The sequence below is a fragment of the Hyposmocoma kahamanoa genome, unplaced genomic scaffold, assembly GCF_003589595.1.
Source record: "Hyposmocoma kahamanoa isolate Upper Pololo Valley unplaced genomic scaffold, ASM358959v1 296, whole genome shotgun sequence".
In the NCBI taxonomy this organism is placed as follows: Eukaryota; Metazoa; Arthropoda; class Insecta; order Lepidoptera; family Cosmopterigidae; genus Hyposmocoma; species Hyposmocoma kahamanoa.
Genome location: NW_020653780.1, coordinates 4,614,451 through 4,640,243, shown reverse-complemented (window position 1 = coordinate 4,640,243; position 25,793 = coordinate 4,614,451). Strand labels below are relative to the sequence as shown.

Sequence of the window (25,793 nt, the reverse complement as noted above, 5' to 3'; positions counted from 1 at the left end):
AATTCGTAAAATTGATAATAAATTGCAACATTCTTTAGTAAATAAAAGGCATTGTAAATGTTTTGTCAGTATATTAATAAAAAAGTGAACACTTTATTTTTAATACTTTATTTTTCAAAATAAGTACAATGACAGAAAGAAAAATACTATAATTAGAAAGGGTTACAATTGATCACCTCGTTAACACGATGCATTCATTCGCTCTTTTCCGCAAAGAGCAAGTAGACTCCAAAATTTTATTCGTATAGATTCCATTTAAAATTGTATTGTGTGAGTATTTCAAGTGTTGAACACTATTTATTTTATTTCTTTTTTATAAAATTTATCCTATACTTATTTTTTATGAAACATAACTCACCGTTTCCTATTTTGTATATACTGATTATTGTGCATCCCACTCCGAATGCGTGGTTAAAGTTTTTTACGATTTCTGACATTTCAAGTATTACCGTCACCGTGTTGGTCTACATAGACTTGATCCTTGCCAGAAACAGATTTTTTGCAGTGCTTGCATTGACTTACAAATAAATGCTTGATATATATATACATACAACAGTTATAACGGTTAAAGTAGCTGGCTTTACTAAACCGTCTAGAATTTCCCACTGTACAACAACACTATTTCGTGTATTTGACGCCATATTGGTAAATGTTTTGGGGATCTCAGAACGTTGAATGAAATCCGACCTTATATTAACGTCACCATTCAAATTCAAAACATTCTCTCTGTATTGTGCAATTCTTTAGTATTGTCCCACCTAAAGCCATTGCCATATAGTTTATTAACCTTTTCTGTTTGAAAAAAACCATGAAATCAATTCAGAGGGTGTAGCATACATGTATATTTTTGTTATGCAGTGCCAAGGAAAGAGAGAATACACCTCATCATTTCAAGAATCGGATTCTCAGTATGCCTTATTCCCGATTATTTTTTAACCGACTTCAAATAGGAGGAGGTTTCACGTTAGGGGATAAATCCGGTTTATTGAATTTCACCGACTTACCGTAAACTGATTTCAATAACACTTGTCACGCAAATGTATTTAATTTCAATTAAAATATTATTTTATCTGACAGATTAGCTCTAGGTTATAGAGCTAATCAGTTGATAGAAATGGCAAACTGATGAGAGGCACTCCTCAGCTGTGTACAGCTACCTTATGTTTGGGCTCATATGATTAATGTCGACGATGACTTCAATTGCGTTTCAAGTATCGTTGAGGAGACCGCAAACAGAGATAAACAGATTTACCTATTTATTTATTTATTACACATTGCTTACAGTCAACCCAAATGCAATAGTAAGACTTAAAGCTAAATGAACAAACAGTATTAAGTAAAATACAATATTCAACAAAATATGGAAATCGATAAAAAATAAAATATGTACAATACCTTCTTCTTGAGGTGTCATCTCCTACCGGAGGTCAGTTATCATTAGGGCATCAAATACAATAACATAAACAATAAATTATTACAGATTAACATTAATTAACTAATAAAGAAAATGCGTTTGTTATTACATTTTAACTGGCATATAATTTTACATAATGCCGCTGTCCCCGGTCAAGGCCTCCAGATAGCGTCCTGCGAAAAACATGAATTTTGATTCTGAGCATACAAAAAAATCCAACGAGGACAAAGTTAATCAACTGATTTAGGCACATAAGTGCTCGGGACAGAGGGGCCATCTCACTCACTGTACATCGTGTGATAGGTACTGCAAATAACCTCATTGTATGAAGTCGCAACAAATTAGTTCTAGGTACCTAAAAGCCTATCTTGGACAACAAAAATGGGTTGTATATTATTATTCCCGGACCAAACGAAACATATAAGTTACAACAGCCAAATTGCGTCTCACTTCTAGCATTCTATAGTTTACCATACCTAAAATTATTATCCTGGGATAAAGTACATGTTCTTGTATAAATTTCGAGCAAATGTCTTTTGAATTTTTTCTAATGTTTATGTGTGGTTGTGGTGGACGGGGTTCCAAATGACAGGGTTATATTACAATTTGCTCCGAACAAAAAGTTATACAAAAGACACGATATCAGGTTGGTTTTTAACGACTTTTGACAAACTTTTGATGATGTTTTTTTTTTTTCATAAAAAAGTTATGATTATTTTCTAAGTCTATTTAAAAAATGTATACCTACATATCTACTACAAAAGTGTGCTAAGGGACTGCGTGATAATATTTATTTTTATAATACCAAGTTATGGGACGAATAAGTCATGGGCCTGGTAATAAGCGACATGTCTGTCCATAACAGTTGCAGCGTCACTCAGAGCTTTAAATCACAAAATTCTGAGGGGCACTGCCACTGCACCCGTCACCCAGAGAAATAACTTGACAAGTCCTATTTGCCTGTAATTTCACCATCACCCTACCCGTCAAAACCGGGCCGCAGTAATGTTCGCATTACCGCTTGGCGGCAGAAACAGGTAAGGTGGCAATATCGCCCTAGATGAACTCTTTCGCAAGGAGCTCCACTGCTTCTAAATTATTATTTATTATTAAATATGCTTAATCTAAAATATGGAATGACCTACTTCTCCTGTAAGAGGGGCAGTGTCTCTATCATTAAGGACATTCAGACGCAAATACCCACAATGGCTATTAGACAATTAGACAGGCAATCGTGGGAGCTTCTTATAATTCGTGGCTTATATGGACACAATGTATTGGTCTCGAACATTTTGCATTCACAATTAGGTATTAAGTAAGTATAAATTAAGTATTTTGTATTATAATTATTAGCATTTTTCTGAGGCGTCTGCGTTTAATAATATTTTTTGTCTGTTCTTACCTATTAAGGGCAATGGCAGAACATCAGCGAGGGCAATGTCCTTCATAGTACTCCGCAACTGAGTCATAGAACCATTTCACATTTGTTTTACTTTAATGTATTGTCTCTTTCTCGTATTGTATTACACGTTAAATAAACAAATAAACTATTGTTTTTTGTTAGTCTGTTTATTACAGGAAAAATAATTAATTGTAATTTAAATTCTTTAGTTCAACAGAACTAAAGAATAATGTGTCATTAATAAATAAATGATACATTAAGGTAAATGTCCCAATGGTTGACGCTTTTAGACGAAAAATCCGTGTTTTGCCGAAAAAGTACTTAATTATCAGTCATACTGCCTACCTACAAATGTAAACATATTAAACGGTTTATCATTTATCTTCTAGAAACTATAAAATTTTTAATAATCATAGCATTATTAAAATATTCCAGTTTTCCGCAACCTCTAAAATTGTATCCTTGTATGATAGAAAAGATATCTGATGTCCCAATAGTTGACTATGGTAAAGTAAGATCAGAGTACCAGTATTTAACAGGACTTTATGTTAATATTCAGATCAGGGGAGATAATTCTATTAAAATTAATAATAAATGTTTGCGGTATTTTTGCATGGCTAAATTAAATTTAAATGTCACACGACCATAACATAAATGCAGTTTTAAATAACATCAAAAATATTTTCATCTTGCAGTGATAAGAATCCCCTAGATACTTCATCAGTCGCCTTTAGTATCATCTTCCGAATAATGTTACTCCCTTGGTGGCATTTTCTCATTGCACAATTTCTGTAACCAATAGTTGATATTAGTTACGTCCTAGTGTTTGACACCTCAACATACGACTGTCAAGGATTGGGTTCCCACTTTAGATTATGGAAACTAAAGGACATGTTACGTTGACATATCTAAATCAGACGTTATATGTATATGATGCATTTCGACGTCGAAAACATAAACATGTTATTGTCTTTGTTTAACTATTGCGTGCCGTCTTAAGCCAAAAGAGATAGCATTCATTGGTCTGTTGCAAACACGGGAATCGAAAATACGTAACGTCATCTTAAATGCCAACCGTGTCTATTTCGCAGTACATGAGGTACATGATACCGTTGTTAAAGGGAAGTACATCAAATGTCAAAACAAATGTTTTTCCAAATGTACTATTGAATTATTCGCATGTATTATAATTAAATTGGACAAAAATATTGACAGTGAGAATAATTAGGTATTAATAAAAATGCGACGCTGCAGCATTAAGGGATGTGGCTTTAGAAAAAGTGCAAGTCAATCGAATGTTACATTGCACGGGCATGTGTTATTGTTTTGTCTATAAATCACACATTAACCCAAATATTTCATGTAATTAGACTTATCTAAGTAGTTTATTTATAAATCTTGCCAAATATTGCTTTTGTTACTTTAGATTGCCTGTTTGTTTGTATATTTTGATGATTGTTGTTAACGATTATTTTAGATAGTGTTGATCTTGTAAGCATAAATATTATCGATATTCTGTTATTAAAACAATTCACTACGAGGTTTTTATTGTTTTAGTATTAATACTTTTATTATTTCAAGTTTTCCTACAAATGAAAACAGGAAGAAAGAATGGTTGGTAATCATAGGACTGCCGAATATAAACGCTGGATCAAAGACCATCTTCATTTGTTCGCTTCATTTTGAAGACTCAAATTTTAACAGAACTTTGAATGTAACTCGATTACCACTCGTTTCTGATTTTTCCCAATGACAATTCTAACTATTAAAAATGACTATTTTTAAAGCCTGCAATACAATGACATGTTAGTCCAACGTTGCCGGGTAAAGGCCAATACCAACGTATAGACAGCCTATTTGCCTTGCCTTGCCATCGTTCGGTGTCACTCGCCTAGTTGACCGAGTGAAGGCGAGCGCCAACGTGTATAGAGTTCATTTGGCTTATCACAAATCAAAGGCGCTCGGCCAATAGTGTTCACACGTTTGTCCGTCCGCATATGAAATGCATACTGGTTTTATAACGCTATTCAAAAAAATTGCAAAACACAAAATAAAGAAGTACATATTATATATCAACAAAATGTCATGTTGTCATATTTTGGAAAAAAATATTGAAAATTTGTCACTCCGAAATTATTGAAATAAAATTATTTTATTCCGTCATGAATAAATTTAGTATTTTTTACCCGACTGCGTCAGAAGGTGGGTTATGTTTTTTGAGTGTATGTTTGTTCATTTCTTTTTCACGCTGTACAGCTTAAATGGCAGGATGGGTTTTGACATATGAGGTGTCGTTAGATTCGTCTTAATTGGTGGGAGTGTCTTAAGTTTATCTCTTTTCAGTTATTTTTTTGCAGTCGTGTTTTCATTTTTTAAAATAATGTGGTTTTTGTAAATCTAGATACATATTTAAAGGAGTACGGTCCAGAGCAATTCACTGGTAGAAGGACGCTTAGCAAAAACTGTAAGTACTAGAACATGATAACTTGAGGGTATGTTAATTTTATTTAGAGAAGGAGTACTAAGAACGGATTTTTCAAAATTCATCCCCTAAGAGGGCGAAAACGGATAAAAACATTTGCATGAAAAATAATATTCCTTGAAATTACAAAGACAAAACTTTGCATAAATATTTTACAATAAAAATGGAAAAAAAAGGCATGACAGTTTTTCAAAAATGCGGCGAAATGGGGTAATAAAGTTTGTATGGTAACTTTTTAACGCGTGGTACGATTTGCTTCATACTTGAATATTTTTCATTTGTATAAAAATTGTACGCGGACGAAGTCTTGGGGAAAAGCTAGTACATTGATTTCCGATAATTTATTTTTACAACTATTTCCTTTATTTCTGTGTTAATATTGCTTGATAGATTCATTTGCTTAAGAAAGCCCGGGAATTAACGGGAATACTAGAATCCACAGAAACCTGAATAGACTTGTAATTGACACTTAGTTAAGAGACGTTACATAGGTAAATATGTACTAAAATGTAGGTTAAAGGCGTACCTCTTAAAGTAATTTTTATGTTTTATTTAGTAAGTGCAATTAATACTATGTAATGTTATATACCAGTAAAGTAGGTGTAGGTAGGGCAATGTTGAGTGTGTGCGTTAAAAAAAAGTAAGAGTGCGCACGTCGCCAACAAACTGCACAACAGTTTGGTGACTATTACTAAATAAGTTACCAGTGAAAATTGCTTGATAGATTGATTTGTTTAAGAAAGCCAGTAACGTGAATACTAGAATCCGCAGAAACCTGAATAGACTTGTACTTGACAGTTAGTTAAAAGACGTTATGTAAATGTGTACTAAAATGTAGGTTAAAGGCGTACCTCTTAAAGTAATTTTTATATTTGATTTAGTAAGTACAATTAATACTATGTAATGTTATATACCAGTAAAGTAGGTATAATTAAGTAAGAATGCGCATGTCACCAACAAACTGCACAGCAGTTTGGTGACTTTTACTAAATAAGTTACCAGTTGTAATATTGAAAATATTTTTTTTTTTAAGTTTAAAAATGTGTGGTGACATTTATAATAATATACCACTCGAGATTAAATTATTAGACTTGTGTTTGTTTAGGCATACTTTGGTTACAGTAAACTAAAGAAACGAATAAAAAAACAGTTTCAACATTCAAGCCATACATTTACATGTCGATAATGACTTATCGATAGATTATGGTACAACACTAAAGAAATCTGCCATTTGTAACTTTCAAATTTTGGTTATATGCACGTTGATTCTGTAGTTAGGGCAGCTCCTTTCTTTTATTTTTTTTTCCATCCTCTAAGGTCCCCACAGTAAAACAGTCTTTGATACCCATGTCAAACACTACCCATAAAACTTGCCATTAACAGAGTACATAGGTCCTCCGTCCTTCCGAAATGGTCGAAATTAAGTGTTAAAATGTATTCAATGTACGTGTGCTTGACATGGATGTCGACAACTACTAAACGTTGAAATTTTTGCACAAGCAGTGCTGCTTGACATGCCTCTAAAATAAAATATAAACCATTTAATTTTACGATGACATAACGATTTTTGTAAGAACACCAACGCACATTCAACTCGGATCACCTGTTCGCAAAAACAGTGGCTGCATTGAAAAAATATTGAGTGAATCGATGAAAGCTTCTAAACGGAACACATATATGCCATTGGTAGTATATTTAACGCGGTTTTGTAGTTACATCAATATCTGTTTTCTTATCTTTTCAAAAAAAATCAGATGTCTCATAATTGGGATAGTGTCAAAGATTGGTACATTTACCATACTGCGACAGCATATTACTACATAAAATCATTCCTACTGAAAAACGACGTCTCGTTAAATGGTAACTGACAGTTTCTAAGAGATACGGGTCATAAAAATGTTTGCAAAAGAGCTGCCAAATACCAAATGCGTTTGTGAAACGCGCGATTGCAACGCTACATTCGTGATTTATAGGCGATTTCATCGATACTAACGCGCGATTATCGTTCGACTGCATCGAAGCAATCGCTTATGTTGAATAATTATGTCCGAAAAATCTATATAAGTTTATGCACATTATTTTGTTTTGTTCATTGTAAATTTAAAAGTGAAATTAATAAATACATTAAATAAATAAATTAGTTAATTAATTTAAAACGATTGTCGGGTTTGCATTGCCCGTGCATACCGATTGCATCGCTGCTTAAAGTCACGCGCGTGTGTAAAGGTAGACGATTAGCGACTGCATCGCTATTGCATCGCGTTTGCATCGTTGCTAAAAATCGCCGAGTGTAACCTTTCTTATAATCAATAACCACCCGTACGTTCCTCAGTGGAGTCAGACTTACTCTAAGACTCACACTGACGCAGAGTCGAAGCGTCGAAGCGTCATGTTTTTCGCCTATAGCATATTCATCTCTATTTTCCCATTATTAAAGTACAAATTTGTGTTTTGCAAATATGGAATCGAGGGTCTACGCGCGTCTTAGGTGCCGTGAGGTGTCAGACGCCGACCACACTGCAATCCCGGCGCACCAATGCGAGTGTCGTGGTCGCGCGTCGTCGCGCGTCGCCGCGCGTCTCCAGGTTTATTTGAAAAACAGGACGCGACGCTACGCTTCGACTCTGCGCCAGTGTGAGTTGAGCCTTAGAAGGCATAGATAATAGACTGGGCTTCACGTATGGAGATACAAATTAAGATAGGGGCAGTAATTTCCATGGTAGTTTTACTAAGGCAATATCGATCGTTAGGCGCCGTGCAAACGTGTGTCTTGTCTTCAATACAAGCAACCTCTTTGTAGCAGAAGAGCTCCTTGTGGAAGAGTTCGTCCTGGGAAGTACTGCCACCTTATCTATTTCTGCCGCCAAGCATTAATGTCAGCATTACTGTGTTCCGGTTTTGAAGGGTAAGGGTGCTGGTGAAATTACTGGCATGTGGGACTTGGCAACTTATGTCTCAGGGTGACGGGCGTAATGGCAGTGCGCCTCTTTCTTTCTTCTTCTTTTTAGATCTTTGTAATTTAAATAGTTGCAGTAGCACTGCAACTGTTATGGACAGGTGTGTAGCTTACCAACACGCGCACGACTTGTTCGTCCCGTCACTTGATATTATAAAAAAAACAGCAACTAGAAGCGATTTTCTACAATTAATATGAAATCGACACAGATGCTGGTTACGGCGGTCGTATATGCTATTTGCATGATATTCCACGGATTCGCACGAAACGATTCGCTTCGGCGAATCGGTGAGGGTGTAGAATTCTCTGCCTGCAGACTATATCCCGAACGCTATAACTTGGGCATTTACAAAACGAGGGTGTATAGACATTATTTTCATGTGCATCCTACATCGTCGTCCTCATCGTCACTTTCCATCACGTGAGATAGAGGTCAAATGCGTTTTTTTTGTATAAAAAATAAAGAAAATATAATGTCCATTAGTCGGTCTAAACTTTGACAGTACGAGTATTTCCCTAACTTTCAGCACGTTATTATTAACTTATACATACGTACGGTGACAGATATAATTAACAAGGTCACATTAAATTGGTTTTCGGCTGTAAGTTCCGTGGTTTTAATATTTTTTTTCGTAACGCAAAAACAATTATTATGTCAAAATTTATTGGATTTCAAAAATCATTTTTATCACATTTTTTCAACAAGGTAATTAATATGTAATTTCCCGTTTCAAAGCACATAGATGTCATATAGATATAACTATTACTACATATTTTTTTAAACCATGAATCAGCATGAATGATTATTGGACATACAGTACATAATTATCATCATAATTATCAAAGAAAATAAATTCTCTTTATAGTTTCGACCCCTGCTTACAATAATGACATTATATATAATGAAATAAATGTGAACATTTTGAATCAACAATAACGCAAATAACTAACTTACACGGTCACGGGTACCGTGTAATTTTTAATGTAAAAATGTTGCCTATAAAATTTCCATGCCAAATTTCAAATAATGTAGTTTAATAGTTTTCAAACTAGAGTAGTTTTGGTGACTAGAGTAAAACATTATCAAAAAAAAAATACATAAGAAAGATAACTTCTAAACTATTACTTTTGCGCGAAACTGTTAATTTGAAATGAGTTATTACGATGGGCTTCACTTATCTAAAAAAATGTTTGGTCTACTCTATATGGACCACCCGTTAAGTATATAGAGAGTGGTAAATACCCCCTTCTGAAATTCCGAAATTTGGAAGAAAAAATAAGCAAAAACTCAAAACTTATATTATTACATACAAAATATGAAACTATGCTTCTAAATACATTATTGTAGAAACGAAATTGTTAGTTGCTAAAATATAGAACAAAATCTAATACAATTCCGAGGTTTCAGAGGGAGGTACTATCCACTCAATGTTCATCACTTTCTTGAAGTTTAAGTAAATATATTCTGCTTAATCCGACTCTGATAATAATCCTTACTTGAACTTACTTAAGTGATTCTTGTCTGTTCTATGAGGTATATGGTGAAATGTATATATATAATAATTTCACTCAACTCAGTAATATGCAAATTTCTTACATTATCACTTGAAAAAATAATCTTAATAATATCAAGAATATCACGTAGTATATGTACTACGTGGGGCGCACTACAAGTTTACGGAATGAATAAGAAAAAAATACTATAAATAGTCAGAAGTGAATTTATTGTTTCTCAAAGTATTCTCCGTTAGCGTAATGCACTTTTTCATACGAATGAACTAATTTTGAAAACACTTATGCCACTCCTCCGTGACAATCTCCGAAACATATTTTTCATATTCTTCGATAGCCTCTTCAGGTGATGAAAATCGTTGACCGCGTAACTGGTTCTTAATTGTGGAAATAAATAAAAGTCACAAGGTGCCAGGTCGGGACTACACGCGGGATGGCTCATAAGGTCAACGTTTTTCACCTTCAAAAATTCATTTGTCTGTCTGGCTTCGTCACTGAGATTCACACGACCACGTTTGAATTCTGCAAACTGGCTATAAATGCATGGTGCTTCATCGCCAAAAGCAGTTTGAAGCTGAGCGAAGCTCCGCTGAGCTGTTAATTACACTTAAAGTCGTAAAAATCATACTACGAAAATTTTGACGAGTTAAATCCATTGTGATATAGAGAACCAATTTCTAAAATGACGCCACAATGCAAAAACAAGTGACAGTCAGATGAAACAAACTGTATTCTACAGCTTAAGAGTTCCATTTTTAAATATTGTAATTAATTTTTAAATATTGTTTATGTAAGTGGCCAGTTCCGGAAATTTATAGTGCGCCCTATGTATAACTATCATAGGCTAAAGATTGGGAGTCAGGCGCTCAAACTATGTATAATAAGATTTTCCTTACTTATTTCTTTTATGTACCATTTTCTTACCTACTACAAATGAAAAAGCCCAAAAGGTTCTGCCTAACGTAGTCATACAATGGCGGAAGAAAGCTACACTTAATTTAAGATTCGCGAAGAATACTAAATAATGTGTGAGGCAATAAATACATTTTATAGAAAAGTAACAATAATAATTTTTCCTTCATAAGTTTTCCTTTGTCATGGAAAATACGAAACAATTCGGCCTAAATTTATACACTTAAAACATGAAATGTTGCCCTGGAGCAAGTCGCATTGTTGGTTCACCCTTTTCCCTTTATCATTACCTTTCAATGAACATTGCATTGAGATCTCGACCCACATCATTTCCAATATTTCATGTTTTATTTATATTTCCCAGTCAGGAGATATTCTATCTACTCTGTATATTTTATTTCTTTTCTATGTGCCTAATAGACTAAATGAATGTTGACATCTAGCGGAAAAATAAATGGTAGATAAAATTGTGACCCTTTACAACAATAAACAAAACAAACAACTTTGCAGACGACGTAAACGACAACTTACGCATAACGGCTTTCTCACATTCGGTGTTCTCAGCCGAATTACCGTAGCCATTGTTTTTTCTCGCTTATTATACCCGTCAACATTGAAATATGAAAACTTTACGCTGAACTATCGATATGTCTAAAATGGATTAGATTTGACAAAGTAGTTTTCAAGTTATTAAGACACAAATATTTTATGGAATCGATAATTACATCTAATTGCCGTAGCCATAGATACGGTAATTAGAAAGTTCCATGGCTACTGCAATTAGATCTAATTACCGTTTCCATAAAATATTTGTGTCTCAATAACTCATAAACTACTTTGTCTATTCTATTGCCGTTTAGATAGATTAGCTTAGTTTTCATATTTTAATGCTATTTGGTATAATGCACGAGAAAAAACAATGGCTACGGTAATTAGGCCGAGAACACTGAATGCGATAATAGCCGATAAAAGGAATGTTGTAAGGAATGTTTCATACAATTAAATGCCAAAAATTCAAATTCTACTAATTATCTTACATAATCGATATTTCACAAAAGTAAATAGAACTGGAGTGCAGTTAAAACTGATAATACAAATTCAATTAAATTGAACAGTGCCAAGGTTAAACGCAAGCATACGAAATCATGAAATAGCCCAACGAGCAATACCTTATCGAAGGATGTGTACAAATTAGTAACTCAACATCAGTTTAATTGCGGTGTGCAATACAAGAACGTGAATTTGTTCCCACCCATTCAACCAAACGTTGAAACGCCGTTAGACTAAATAAAGTGTGAAATTCGTATTTATCTTTACTAATTTTACTAATGTGATGGACATTAGTGTTAGGGATAAATCTTTCGTAATCTTTACACCGTTGTAGTGTTAGAAACTTACTGAAATTATATCTAGTAGTCACGTCAGTCATGTCTGTCAGGTCTGCCACGTTTGTCATTTATAAATACGTGGCACTTGTAACTTTTGTCATATTTGATAAGTCATGATCATTATAAAGTTATCAATATCACGTTTAACGTTTGTCAAGTTTATAATGTCTATCAAATATTGCTGACTCCTGTCATGATGTCCTTAAGAAATGAATCACATCTATCAAGTCTGACTGTCAAAACTCATTTGTCAAATTAATCATATCTGTTAAGTCTACCGACATGACTTGACACGTGATACGTAAATCATCCTATCTATAAATTTCATTTACACCCTAAGACGCGTGACTGGGGCCCAGTGGCAGTACCCCTCAGATCCTTGCAATTTGACGTTCTGTGCGACACTGAAACTAACGGGCAGACGTGTCGCTTATAACTACGTACACGACTTGTTCGTCGCGTCTGTCAAGACTATTACGTCTGTCAAGTCAGCCAAATCTAACAGGTAAGTGTCTACCATGCATATCTGTTATGTGACCCCTACACATTCTCCGTCAAGTTGTTTACTATACGTATTCAAATCATAAACATTTTACTTCGGAAGCTACAATCACCTACAGTAACTATCGTAACAAACGTTTTATACCGTAAAGTGCCGACCTCACATCACTACAGAATAAAAATTAAAATCTCTGTACTTACTATATTAAGTTATGGCGAAAAGAAGGACTTGGTTGTTGTATTTCTACAGCTAAGCATTAATGTGTGCATTACTGTTTTACGGTTTTGGTGGTGAAATTACAGGCACAAGGTGGTTGTCAACTTATGTCTTAGAGTGACGGGCGCAGTGGCAGTGCCTCTCAGATCTTTATGATTTAAAGCACTGCATCGCTTACCACCAGGAAAGACTTGTTCGTTCTATCGCCTGGCATTATAAAAAAAAGTTTGCATCATGAATAATAAGATCTTGCATACAGCATGATTATAGTGCTCTACACTGTATAGGTAGGTATCCAATGATTTCATAAACGTTAATTACAAAGGTATTACAATTCTAAACGAAATTGTAACAGTAACATCGTATAATTTTCACGCATCCTTGTGCGCAATTACTAAGACTTAATAGGTCTTATGCGTACCGTTATTTGTAGGACAATTTCCCTCGCTACAAAACTTTGCTCTCAAACATTTTTATAACGTGATTACCATTTTCATTGCTGTATTTAAACAGGCCCATAAACCTATTGTCCTCATAAAGTGAATTCCTATCCATTACACATTATGATTTAGCGGATAAAGTTATTATTCTAATTACAAGATTGTTATCGGAGTTTTATTGGCGACTTGTGTTTTGTGCGGCTTCGTCTTCATAACTATACTTCGTATATCATAATAACGATTGGAAATAAGAAAGTGTTAGAGCGCGTTTATGCGACACGAATTTCATCGCGCTCACCCCGCGCGGTCGAAGAGCGGAGTTCGCGGCGGCCGCCACGCGGTTGAAGAGCGGAGTTCGCGGCGGCCGCCACGCGGTTGAAGAGCGGAGTTCGCGGCGGCCAGCGACCGACCGCGTAACGTGTTCAGAGACCGAACTGTCATGGCAAAATACTAGCTTTTAGCTAGGCACTAGCTTGTCTTTTGTCTACGCGGTCACCGAGCGGAGTCCGCTCTTCGACCGCGTGGCAGCCGCGCGAAAACTTTCGCCTCGTGTGTCTGGGCGCCAACGGAAGTGTAATAAATACCGTTGAACATATCAATACATAATACAAAGAGCGAACACAAAGAAATTTTCCTTGGATCCGGCTGGACTCGAATGAGCGACCTCATCATACCGTTGTTAACGCTCTCCCAACTGAGCTATGGAACGAACCAGCACACCTTCTAAATTTCTCTCTGTTCTTGTTGCAGATCTATGTTTTTGGTCTTAAAGACTTTTTTGCCGCAGCGCCATCTACATTTGTGAGAAATCTATGAAAATCTTTTTTCACTTCAGCTACGGTATGACGCTCAGGTTCGAATCCAACCACATCTAAGGAATTTTTGTTTGTGTTCAATCTTTGTATTAATAATTATAAAAAACTAGTGGAGTAATTCTACAAAAATAATTGAATATTATAGTAGTAAAACATTGTAATATTCAACAAACTTAAAATTACATCAATGTCTATTTATCAAGTTCACTACATTTTTTTTTTTTTAATTATACCAAATACCATGGACTATAAATGCCAAATACCTATAAATATACATCAAATTAAATACGTGAATTCACGTAAGGGCCCACGTAAGGTTATTAATTCCTAATTAATCCTATTAGTAATGTCCTATTTATAAACATTCTAATTACGTTCTCGGTCCTAATTTTGCAAGCGAATGCCTAAGATTGCTATACCATCGGTCTTGTCAAGACCGAACGATCAAGTTCCCACGACTTAACATGTATAACTATCATACAAATAACACCAGTGCACAGCTTACTTAACCTTATACGATTCTGTGAACAAAATTTGAGCATAATCTTAAAAAATCTGTACAAAATTGAGTTTTGTGTGTAGTGACTGTAAAGCGAGACTATTCTATAAATAACAAAATGTGTTCTATTAAGGTAACATAGATCCATTTAGTGTTCGTAACAGTTACACTTACTAACGTAAGTGCATGTACACAAAACAACGGAGAAGATAGATTTAAGTAGCAGTAGAGCTCCTTGTGAACGAGTTCATCCAGGCTAGTACTGCCACCTTACCTATTTCTGCCGCCAAGCAATAATGTCAGCATCAGTGTGTTCCAGTTTTGAAGGTTTAGGGTGCTGGTGAAATTATAGGTATATGAGACTAGTCAACTTATTAATGTATCAGGGTGACGGGCGCAGTGGTAATGCCCCTCAGATCTTGGCGATTTTTAAATTTAGCTTTAGCTCTGAGTGGCAATGCAACTGTTATGGACAGGCGTGTAGTTTGCCATCAGGCGCACGACTTGTTCGTACTTCGACTTGATATTATAAAAAAAAATAGTATGGATAGTTGAGCTGGTTCGCTGGCATGCTCAGGATGCTTTTGGTGCCGGCTCCATACCGGCCCGAACCCCGCGCGCACAATAAGCTCTGAAGATTGTGATTTTGGCATCAGTAGAAGAATTCGCGAACCTGTGATGTAACGTGTTGGCACGCACAGACAGTGTTTAGCGTTCTTTTTGTTGTCATCAAGGTCAGATGATACTATGTGTTCTAGATACTTGAACTGCTCCACTCTATTCAGTGGATTCCCGTTTAACAAAACAAGTGGGACAGGGGGCAGGCATTTGTGTTTGACCTTGAATACGATGAATTCGCTTTTTCTAACATTATATGCATACTCCATCGTCGACCTCTCTGTCACTTTCTATCAGTAGGGCTAGCACAATAGGGCGCGCCTTGCGCGAGAGCGACATACAGCGCATGATTTTTAATAAATATAATAAATAATTTATCTCTAGCTCTCGCGCTCTTTGTGCATTAACATACTATGGGTATATGTATATATGTGTTGAATATGTTACATAGTGTGGTACTTTTTGTAAATATTTAATTTTATAACAAAATCTTTTTAAAGTTACCATGACCTTTGTACTCAATCTTATAACGCTGATATTTCTATGTATAATAACTAAGATGAAAAAATTTAATGTTTGCACAATTGAATGAAAAGAAATAGAAACGTGCCAGACCCCAGATTCGACGTCTTGGACTAGATTATAGACACAGACACATTTTTCATTCTTTGTAGAATATTCTTAGACAGAGTTAAGAACCCGGTACAATGTACATAGTGACCGGTTTATACAACGAGTATATAGGAATATTTTTAAAATACTAACAACCTTGCAAGACTATATTAACATCATAACAAACAACAACTTTTGTTCCGTGACTTTTGATGATTCATAAAATTTTACTTTCGGTCAAAAATAATTTAAAAATAGTTATATAAATAGATCGTTCCAAGCGGAGATAGCTCTGTGCACTAAGAAAAGAAAGCGCTGGCGTAAATACCAGTCCTATGTAAAACACAGGAGCAAGGGTCGGGATCGTCGGGGAGGACGCATAGACATAATTTGACAAATCCCATGTGCCTGTAATTTCACCAGTACCCTTGTCCTTCAAAACTGGAAACGGGTCATGCTGACATTACTGCTTGGCGGCAGAAACAGGTAAGGTGGCAGTACTATCCTGGATGAACTCTTTCACAAAGAGCTCTACGAGCAGTAGAGCGATTTAAAATTTTTTGCGAAAAATTTGCGATTTAAAACTCTGAGTGGAACATTTAGTACATTTGAAACATTGTACTGCCAGTACTTGTACTTTCGTAGATTTACATTATAAATAATAAACACCCTTTTACTTTCTTAAAACTCTTACCTTAAAAAGTGGCATATGACAAAAGTAAATACCCCTTTATGACTTTATAAGTCCGGAATAATGAGCAAACTTGAGTACTTAGTCATTCGTATGAAAAATGTGTCGACATAAAGTTAAGTAACGTAAATTGTACGTTCAGTATTCATACAGGGTTATTTGTAAAATACTAACAACCTTGCAGGATTATTTTACCATCATCATAAACAACAACCTTTCTTCCATTAGTTTTTGCAATACATAATAAATTTACCAAAAATAAACTTTTAAGTCTATATTGTACTTACTTACTTTTTACATCTATATTTCGATACTTCCCACGTTAGTTGTTGTAAGGCTCAAAATAGCATTTTTTGCTTTTTACCTGAAATATATCCTTTTTAAGTATATTATAGAAAACACCCATTTCTTTTTTAACTTTTTAATAATATGAAAAACAAAACACTATGACTCCATTTACGTTGCATTAAGCTACTATACACGTTGAACCTATAATATATATGAAACAGGACGGATTTAAACAGTAAATAAAAAATACTATTTTGTGACTTATAACAACTTACCTAATTTAGAGATATCAATTTGGTAGTAAGGTATAAGTAAGTTCATACGTGCAAAGTTCCTCACGGGACGGCCGCGACAGCGACACCTACCCACGCTCCTGCGTTTCGGACACAGTTATCACCGCTTAGCGCGACCTACATTTATATTTCTATTTTTGTGTGACAGTAAAATTTGATGAATTATTGAAAGTCCTTAGACAAAAGTTACAAATAACCAAGTACATATAAATAAATTTATAACAGACTGTAACTATTAAAAAAAATTGAGTCTTCGATTACACAATTGAATTTAACTCTTCGTCAGGGAAAAATCTCTGCTAAGCTTGTTGAAGGTCATATCATACCATTTGTCGCTATCGTGGCAGCTACTAAAGTGGTATTATAACTCAGACACTATTCCTATACAAAGAAGCAAAAAGTATTTTAAATATAAATTAAGGGATTATTGTGCTAACACAATAACTGTTTAAAGATAGCGAGAAAACGGACACGGAGGTGTATCTGCTAACAGAAAGACTTAGTTTTATGGTTTTGTCTTTCCGTCTTCTGCTTGACTACACATGCTTCCTGTTTTGCCTACAGAACCCAAAAAATTAATACTAAACTTTAAATAAATTCCAGTAAAATTTACAGAAAGGATTAACAATAATTAGTAGGTCTACATTTTCGTAATAAAACTTCTCACGTTAACACACAATATTGGGTAAAATTTAGCTTTGTTTTTTTAGTTGGACTTATCCACTACGACCTCTAGTAAATAATAAATAAAATCATCAACCCATTTATATGCCCCACTGCTGGGCACGGGTCTTCTCTTAGGTGAGCGTTTAGGCCAAAGCCGGCCTACACATCTGCGTTATTAAAAAAAAGTATTGCCTCTGCTGAATTAGGCGAAACGGTACAATAGTCCTTTAAAAATTTAACTTTCCAACTTAGCAAAATTTAACCTGCTGCACGAGATAAATTATGCTGAATAGCCGTAATAATCATGTAAAATGAAACATGTTATACTTCTTATTGCTAGTATAACATTGTTAATGTAGTAGGCAATATTCTAAATGAAACATAGCTCAGATTGAATTAAATTTCGTAAACCCACACGTATATTCGTACATAATTTTAGCATATGTTAGCAACTTATCACAGGAGTAATTTCATTTATTTCGAACCACAGTAGACACTATACATAGTACCCATATGTATACTATGTATAGGTGTACAGGTGTGTATAGGTGTACAGGACGTCAAAGTCAGAAATAGAATACATGTTAGATGAATAATTTATTTTTCTTTATTTCGTAAAGAGGGTTTTGTCTTTACACATAATGCTACCCTCAAATCCTCATAGAGGCGGTACCAAGGAGTTATCGCTAATTCCAATTTGTTATACAACATCCAGACCTCCTTAGAGTTAAGTGAATACTGTGCTAAGACATGTACTTCAAGAAATAAACCGTTGAAGGCCATTTAAGTTTTAAAATTGCCATTAATATACAATTACGTAACGTAGTAGATATACTCGTATACCTACGCAAGATAAATTTTAGCGCTTTGTAACAACTTTCGCAATTGTTATTTATTATCTAAGACAATGTATAAGTATGTATTTGTGACGGTTAGTGTTTCAAAATATTTAGACATTATCCCTGTCTTGATGTCTCAAATTGTTTTTTCATGTAGTCACTTACTTCTTATGCTTATAAATGTTATTTTTAAATTACACTGTTATTAAAAAAACGTAAAAATTCCTTAGATATTGTTCGATCTTCGTGTCAATAATATTTTTTTAAATATTGACCGTGTACAGTTACCGGTTTACGTTTTAGCTTACATTCTTTGGCCATAAAGGTACAAAAGGTACAGTGGCAGGCCACACAGATCGTTTAAACCTCTAAGTGGCACTGCAACTGCCATGGAAACTGTTGTACTTACCACCAGGCGAAGGACTTATTCATCCCATCACTTTTTTCTATATATAATAACGCACACACTCAACATAGTCTCGCACTAGGGAAACCCTGTGTCGCGGGTGCCTTGGACACACACGTTGACAACCACAAATTACACCCAAACTCACGAGAGGAATAAATGTAGGCCATACAAATATTTCTCCCGGATCGGGAATCGAACCTGGGACCTCTGCGGCATGGCGACCGTTTGGCCACAGAGGTAGTTAAATTATTGATATAAAAAAAAATTAAGATCCGAAAAATATTTTCATTTTCAATACTATTCAATGTCAAATGATTTTATATATGGCATTTAACGGTAATTCTAAAGACCAAAATTTCAAGATCACACCTACTTAAGAATTAATTCACCATGTCCCGGATTATGTGGTAGGTCAATAGATCTTGCTAATAAAAAAAGTATTACGACTAGTTGTCTATTCAATCAAGCCACAAGTGGATACATTTCTACTCGACTATAATAGAAATGAGGGTAAGCCCTAATGTGTACCTACCAAACGAGGTAGAGAAGGTTGTGTTTCAATAACCTATAATAAGAAAACCAAAAAAAAACAATAATACCTATTACGTTATTTTGATATCTTCACGACACGCTTTGTCTAAATAACGAAGTAACGATTGCTGCAGTTCCTCTTTCTCCTTTTACAGATAATAAGACTATTCTGTCTCACATTCTCTCTAAAATATGTTTCTCATCTATACAAATGTTTTATTAGGGAAGCACGGAAATAATAATTATCTACATTAGGTAAATAAATTACTCAAAGGAGTGACATTTACAAAAACTTCGTTAAAGTACAAGTAAGAATTAAGACATGAAATGTTGTACAAAACATACGCAATTTTCGTCTTGTTTATTTAGAACAGTCATAGCTAATGTAATTTGTAAAATGTTAGTTATTATTATACAATGTTGTAAATCTAAACATGCACTTGTTAATCATGAATAACTGGATTCAGTTTTTGATTTGGATGATTAATCTAAAGAGCCATTAAAAAAATACCTCTGATGGAAAGAAAACGTTAAAGTTATCAATTAATTAATATTACTTACACCGAATCCGTTCCTATTCAATGGGAAATAATAAAAGTTTCGACAAATAAATTAAGCTCCAGCGAATTAAGGTTATTTGTAATAATAATATTAACTAATCTGCGTTAAAATGAGTATCACCTAACTGAAAAATACAGAACACAGAACATACCGACAAAACTAATCATACATACCAAATAATAGAGAACTTGTTTAAATCACAAATCTACGAAACAAATTGTACTCCCGAATAATATACTAAACTTCTGAAAGAAAAACTAACTTACCTATGTATGTCCATGTTGTCACTCCTAATAGCGTTCCTAAATTATGGAATAGGTTTTTTTTATGGTATCAAGTGACGGGACGAATATGTCGTACACCTGGTGGTAAGCAACACACCTGTCTATAGCAGTTGCAGTGCCACTTAGAGCTTTAAATCATAAAGATCTGAGGGGCACTGCCACCGCGCCCGTCGTCACCCTGAGAATAGTTTAACAAGCACCAAAATTTATGAAATACACGATCACTATTAAATTTATAATGAATGATTTACAAATAAAAATGGTTAAAATAGTTTTAGGTACAATATAAATTAAGGTGATAGAGTAGTAATTCCATCAGCAATAATTTTCGAAACTTTCAATTTCGGTTGTTTCCAAATTTTAATTTCCACAATTGAGGAAACCAGGGAAAGAACGATCAAAGTCACCTAAAACACGTTCTGAGTTAATACCGCCATCTAACTCGTTAAACGCTGAGCGTATTTTGCCTAATCAGGAAAAGACTAATAAGGTTCAATATCCTGAAAAATCTACTTTTAGTTTTAGGCATAACATGAATGAGACTAAATGGTAGAAAAGTTGAATAAGATTTATAAGGAATTTTTTAAGTAAAATGGATTACATAGTATTACATATTTATCATGTCACAACATGGACTTTATTTCAGGTAGCATTTTTGCATGTCTTTTTCAAACAACATTAACAGTTTTCCTAATTAAAAATTATGTTATTCTAAAGTGCTCCTCTAGTGACTTTGATCATTGTTTCCCTGGACTCTTAAAATTCGTTAGCATAGAAATTAATGCAGTAATATTCATATTTTCAATAAGCTCATTTTTAATTTACTTCTCGGTGCCCTAATAAATTAACGTAAAAAAATCAAAGCTGGTAAAGCTTTGCCTTTCAAACAAGCATTATCTTATTTGACTGCAGTGATCCATTGCGAGTTAGCAAGGCACCAAGATGAATTACCGCATCTTTACAGAAAGTATACCTGCTAATTACAGTCAAGCATTCACTATTGTTAAGTAACGTACTATACTCGATCGGTGAGAAAAATTGCAAGAGTCTATTGCGTCCTTGACATGTGTACAGCAGCGTACACCACTTTTTGTGATTCTAATAATCGCGTACTTTATTGATACGTGACTGTCAATATAATACTAATTATTCGAATGGTCAAATCATTCGCCTAAGTCGAATTCAATCATTCGACTGGACTCGAGTGCACGATTCGACCACCAGGTCATTCCCCATGTCCATATCAAAATATGCCTGTCCCCGTCACATTTACGATATTTACCATACATATGTCAGAGATAGCCAGGCAGATTTTTTTAATTAAATGGACTTGCTCTTGACCACTACCTAGCTCTGGAGCAAAGTTAGGATCTACGATGGAACGAGCTCACCCAGAAGATGTCTATTCAGTGGCACCTTAAACATACTCGGGTTGTATGAGCTCGGAAATACAGTCGAAGGCAGGGAATTCCATTCCAATTCCAATAAAATATGATGAAATGCGCTTATATAAATGTGCTCTATGGAATCTATGGATTAGTAATACTAATTAGTAATGAATGATCATTCCGATAGTTCGAATACGAAAGGTTACTAATTTGTCATTCGAATGACAGGATTAGTAGTTAATGAAGCCTAATTTTTTTTCAGTTCGAATAAAAAAGTTTGCGATTATATATTTATAATTTCTAAAATTATCACATTCTCTGCCAAAATAGTTAAAAATTTAAACGTGGAACATCGAAATCATTCTCAATCGCGCATCGCTAGCATACTTCTATAGTCCCATTTCACATAGCATGGGTACGATAACGTTTGAAATTTGAGTTTGTGAGATGTGGTGATGTAAATTCGAATGAAAAAAAAATCGATTTCAATATCTTATCGAGATAGTTGGTAACGAAGCTAGGAGAGAATCGATTTAGAGACTAGTTTAAGAACAAATGATAAACAAAATAAGAAGGATTCAATTATTATTTTATTAAGTCACTAAAAAACTACACAACAATTTAAAAACTTGACAACAACCAAACAAAAAGTCAAGAAAGAAGCACGAAACCGACAGTAACGAAACGAAATTTGAACAATGAAGAGTGAAATGTGAAAGAGTTCATCCAGGGAAGTACTGCCACTTTGAAGTGAGGATTACTGCGTTCCGGTTTTGAAGGCTAACAGTGCTGGTGAAATTACAGGCACATAGGTCTTTTCAACTTACGGGCGCAGTGGCAGTGCTCTTCAGATCTTTGCAATTTAAAGCTCTGAGTGACACTGCAACTGCTATGGACAAGTGTGTTGCTTAACACCAGACACACGACTTGTTCCTCCCGTCTTTTGGCATCATAAGAAAAAATCATTTTAAAACTTTACTTATCTAGCAAATTGATCACTTAATATTGAAGGGCCTATGAGTGTTCTAGTTAACTGACGTAAAACAAGTCACGAAATATAAAGATATTACAACATACGCTTCGAAATGGTTCCCTCTAACTCTCGTTAAAATTTTATTTGAGATTAAAATTACCGTTACCTCATATATATATTTCCCAAGATCCCAAAGACGTGTTGAAAATGGTAATGTTTTAATAATAATTCCAAGTGTGTGAGCTGTTACGATTAATGGTTATTGTTTAACAGACTATTATTTTGATAAATGACTTTTGACGGCCGAAGTTAATTGATCCACAATTTTGTTCTCGCGCGAAGCCTAGTGCCGAATATAAGTATGGAGGTCAAGGGAACAGGGCGATCATTGTTTAGCAATAACCCACTTGCTTGCTGTTATGTCAATCAGCATCATTTAATGTTCAAGATTCAATAGATAATAAATATAAAATACTATGAGAAACAACTTGAAACATAGAAATAACAATAACAACTTAAATTAAGGGCAACAATATAAAATTATTCTCATACACATGTGTTCAAAAGAATGCATTGTTCGCTTGTATCTAAAGAGGTCGTGGTAGCCTAATTTCTATATCTATGAGTCCAATAGTAATGAGCAGCCGCTTTTCAAGCAGAGGCCATGGGTTCGAAAACCGGTCTGAGTTTTTCGGAATTTATGTGTGAAATTTAAGTTGAAATTTAGCACGATGATGGAGAACATCATGGTGAAACCTGCATGTCAAAGAAGGTTCACAACCTTCGGAAAACGTGTGAAGTTCCCAACCCGCATTGGCGAAAGTGGCGACCTATGGCCTATACCTTTGCCTGTGAGAAGACCCGTACCCAGCAGTGAAACGTATAATAATAGGTTTAATGTTGTTGATCTAAAGAGTTAATTCATGAAGCAATTTTCAAGAATTGCACTCCAAAGTGAAAATAAAAAAACGAGGTCGTGTGATCAACAACACATTGACTTAATTGTGGCAAAACATGCGAGAATGTTTGAATCCGTCAGAACAGATCAAAGTGGTGTCTCATTTATTGGGTTTCACTTCAAATGACCATTAAAAGCAGGAATTTCCTTTGTTTCACCAACACGACCGGTCCGAGAAGCATCCTGACGCGAAACTAATGTTGACTTTTAAACAGCTAGGGTCCGGACTCTTCATATCCTTTACTAAAGTTATTCAAATTTCCTATATAACTTGTTAATTATTACTTAAATATAAAGTAATTTACTACCTTGTAATACTGGATTGATTTTTTTTTATAACAGCAAGTCACGGTATGAACAAGTCGTGCGCCTGACGATAAGCTACACGCCTGTCCATGACAGTGCCACTCTGAGCTTTAAAGTGCAAAGATCTGAGGGGCACTACTGCTGCGCCCGTAACCCTGCGACATAAGTTGACAAGTCCCAAGTGCTTGTAATTTCACCAGCACCCTTACCCTTCGAAACTGGAACACAGTAATGCTGACATTACTGCTTGGGGGCAGAAATAAGTAAGGTAGTAGCAGTACTATCCTGGACGAACTCTTTCACAAAGAGCTCTACTGCCTAAAATTGGAAACTATTATCATGTAATATGGCATCAGTAGTTATCCATGGTGAGAGACCTTGGTATCCCATATTACAAGCTTCTGCTTAGTTTAGATATGAGTCTCTTGCAAGCGTAATGTAAACATCATTTTGTTAACATTATGCTTGTAAGAGACTTAAACTATATTTTGGTTTATGTACAATTATTATATTTGAGGAGAAAAATAAATATATTATTATTATTACTATAACACTTTGTCTAAACACAAAAAATCTCTTAAAAATCAGTGCACCTCCTTTTCCAAGACGTCGTCGAATTCATTTCGTAAAACTTTACGAAATGAGTTAAATAACAGTGTTTTTATTCATTTATAAAGGTGTTCTATTAAGTTTTAGCGACTGGATTTTTTTTATATAATACCAAGTGACGGATAGAAGAAGTTGTGCGCCCTGGTGACATAAGGGACACGCCTGTCCAAAACAGCTTTATATCACAAAGATCGGGGCACTGCCACTACGCCCGTCTCATGGTGAGACATAAAGTTGACAAGTCCTATGTGCCTGTAATTTCACCAGCACCTTAAGACTCAATTTATATTGCGGCAGGACGGAATGGAAGGTAGTTTTTTTATTTTGTAACATAGCACAATGAACTTTATGGTCAATTGTGTAACGTACAAACTAGATACGAGTCAAAATTTTCCGCGGAATTCTCGCGAACGCTCGCGAGAATTCCGCGAAAATTTTTTTTTTGAAAATCCAAAAAAAAAATTCACTTCCACTCCGTTTCGCTGCAATATAAATTGAGTCTTACCCTTCAAAACCGGAAGGCCGTAATAGTCACATTACTGCTTGGCGGCAGAAATAGGTAAGGTGGCAGTACTTCTCTGGACGAACTCTTTTACAAGGAGCTCTACAACAGTAGAGCTCCAGTAACAACTAGATTCTTATTACGATCTAGTGTAATTCGTTCACATCAGCATTCACTTTCTATGCTATTCGCTTTAAATATAGCAAAGTGATTATTAAAATTGCTCATAGTTGCAAAACGATTTCACGTTTCACAGCGTATCGGAATTATCACTAAGTAGGTCTACTGTTACTTAACTAAGGCACACGACAGAATTATATTGTACGAGCTTAACTTTCTTTGAAATAGTTTATTCGCTACTTATATTATCCAGTTTTACAATAGCACTGTGGAATATTCTCTCTCTCAATCTCTACAATAAAAACAAAAGACAGTTAATCAAATATAAATTGATAACAGGAGAAATGGTCTTAAAAAATGTTTTAATTAAAAAACAACCTCATTTTGAAAGCAGTTTGCTTGCCAATTTAATACCGTTGTTTTTGCTGCCAAAGAGTTTTATTTATTTTGTTTTCGAAGAAAATCAGGCTGTTCTGTCTGCAATTGCTCTCAGTGGAGAAGTTACTTTTACTTTTCAGACGCCATTAAAACACAAAACTTGACATAAAATTGCAAAACTTTTCAAAGTAAAGTTGCTTAGGTTTTTTAATCAAATCATACCAAACTA

At 34.8% G+C, this 25,793-nt stretch overlaps 1 protein-coding gene across 2 annotated transcripts in view; it reads right to left on the bottom strand.

The window, feature by feature from the left end:
* LOC113229300 (peroxidase-like) overlaps positions 1–25,793 on the bottom strand; it is a 155,864-nt gene that overhangs the window by 50,531 nt on the left and 79,540 nt on the right. Inside the window, exon 1 of one of the 2 annotated variants that reach the window (XM_026462849.1) lies at positions 12,769–12,797. The exons of the other annotated variant lie outside the window; for it this stretch is intronic. The gene's annotated coding sequence lies outside the window, so the exon portion shown is untranslated. Of the gene's footprint in view, positions 1–12,768; positions 12,798–25,793 lie in introns of those variants that run through there. 2 annotated transcript variants of the gene reach the window in all.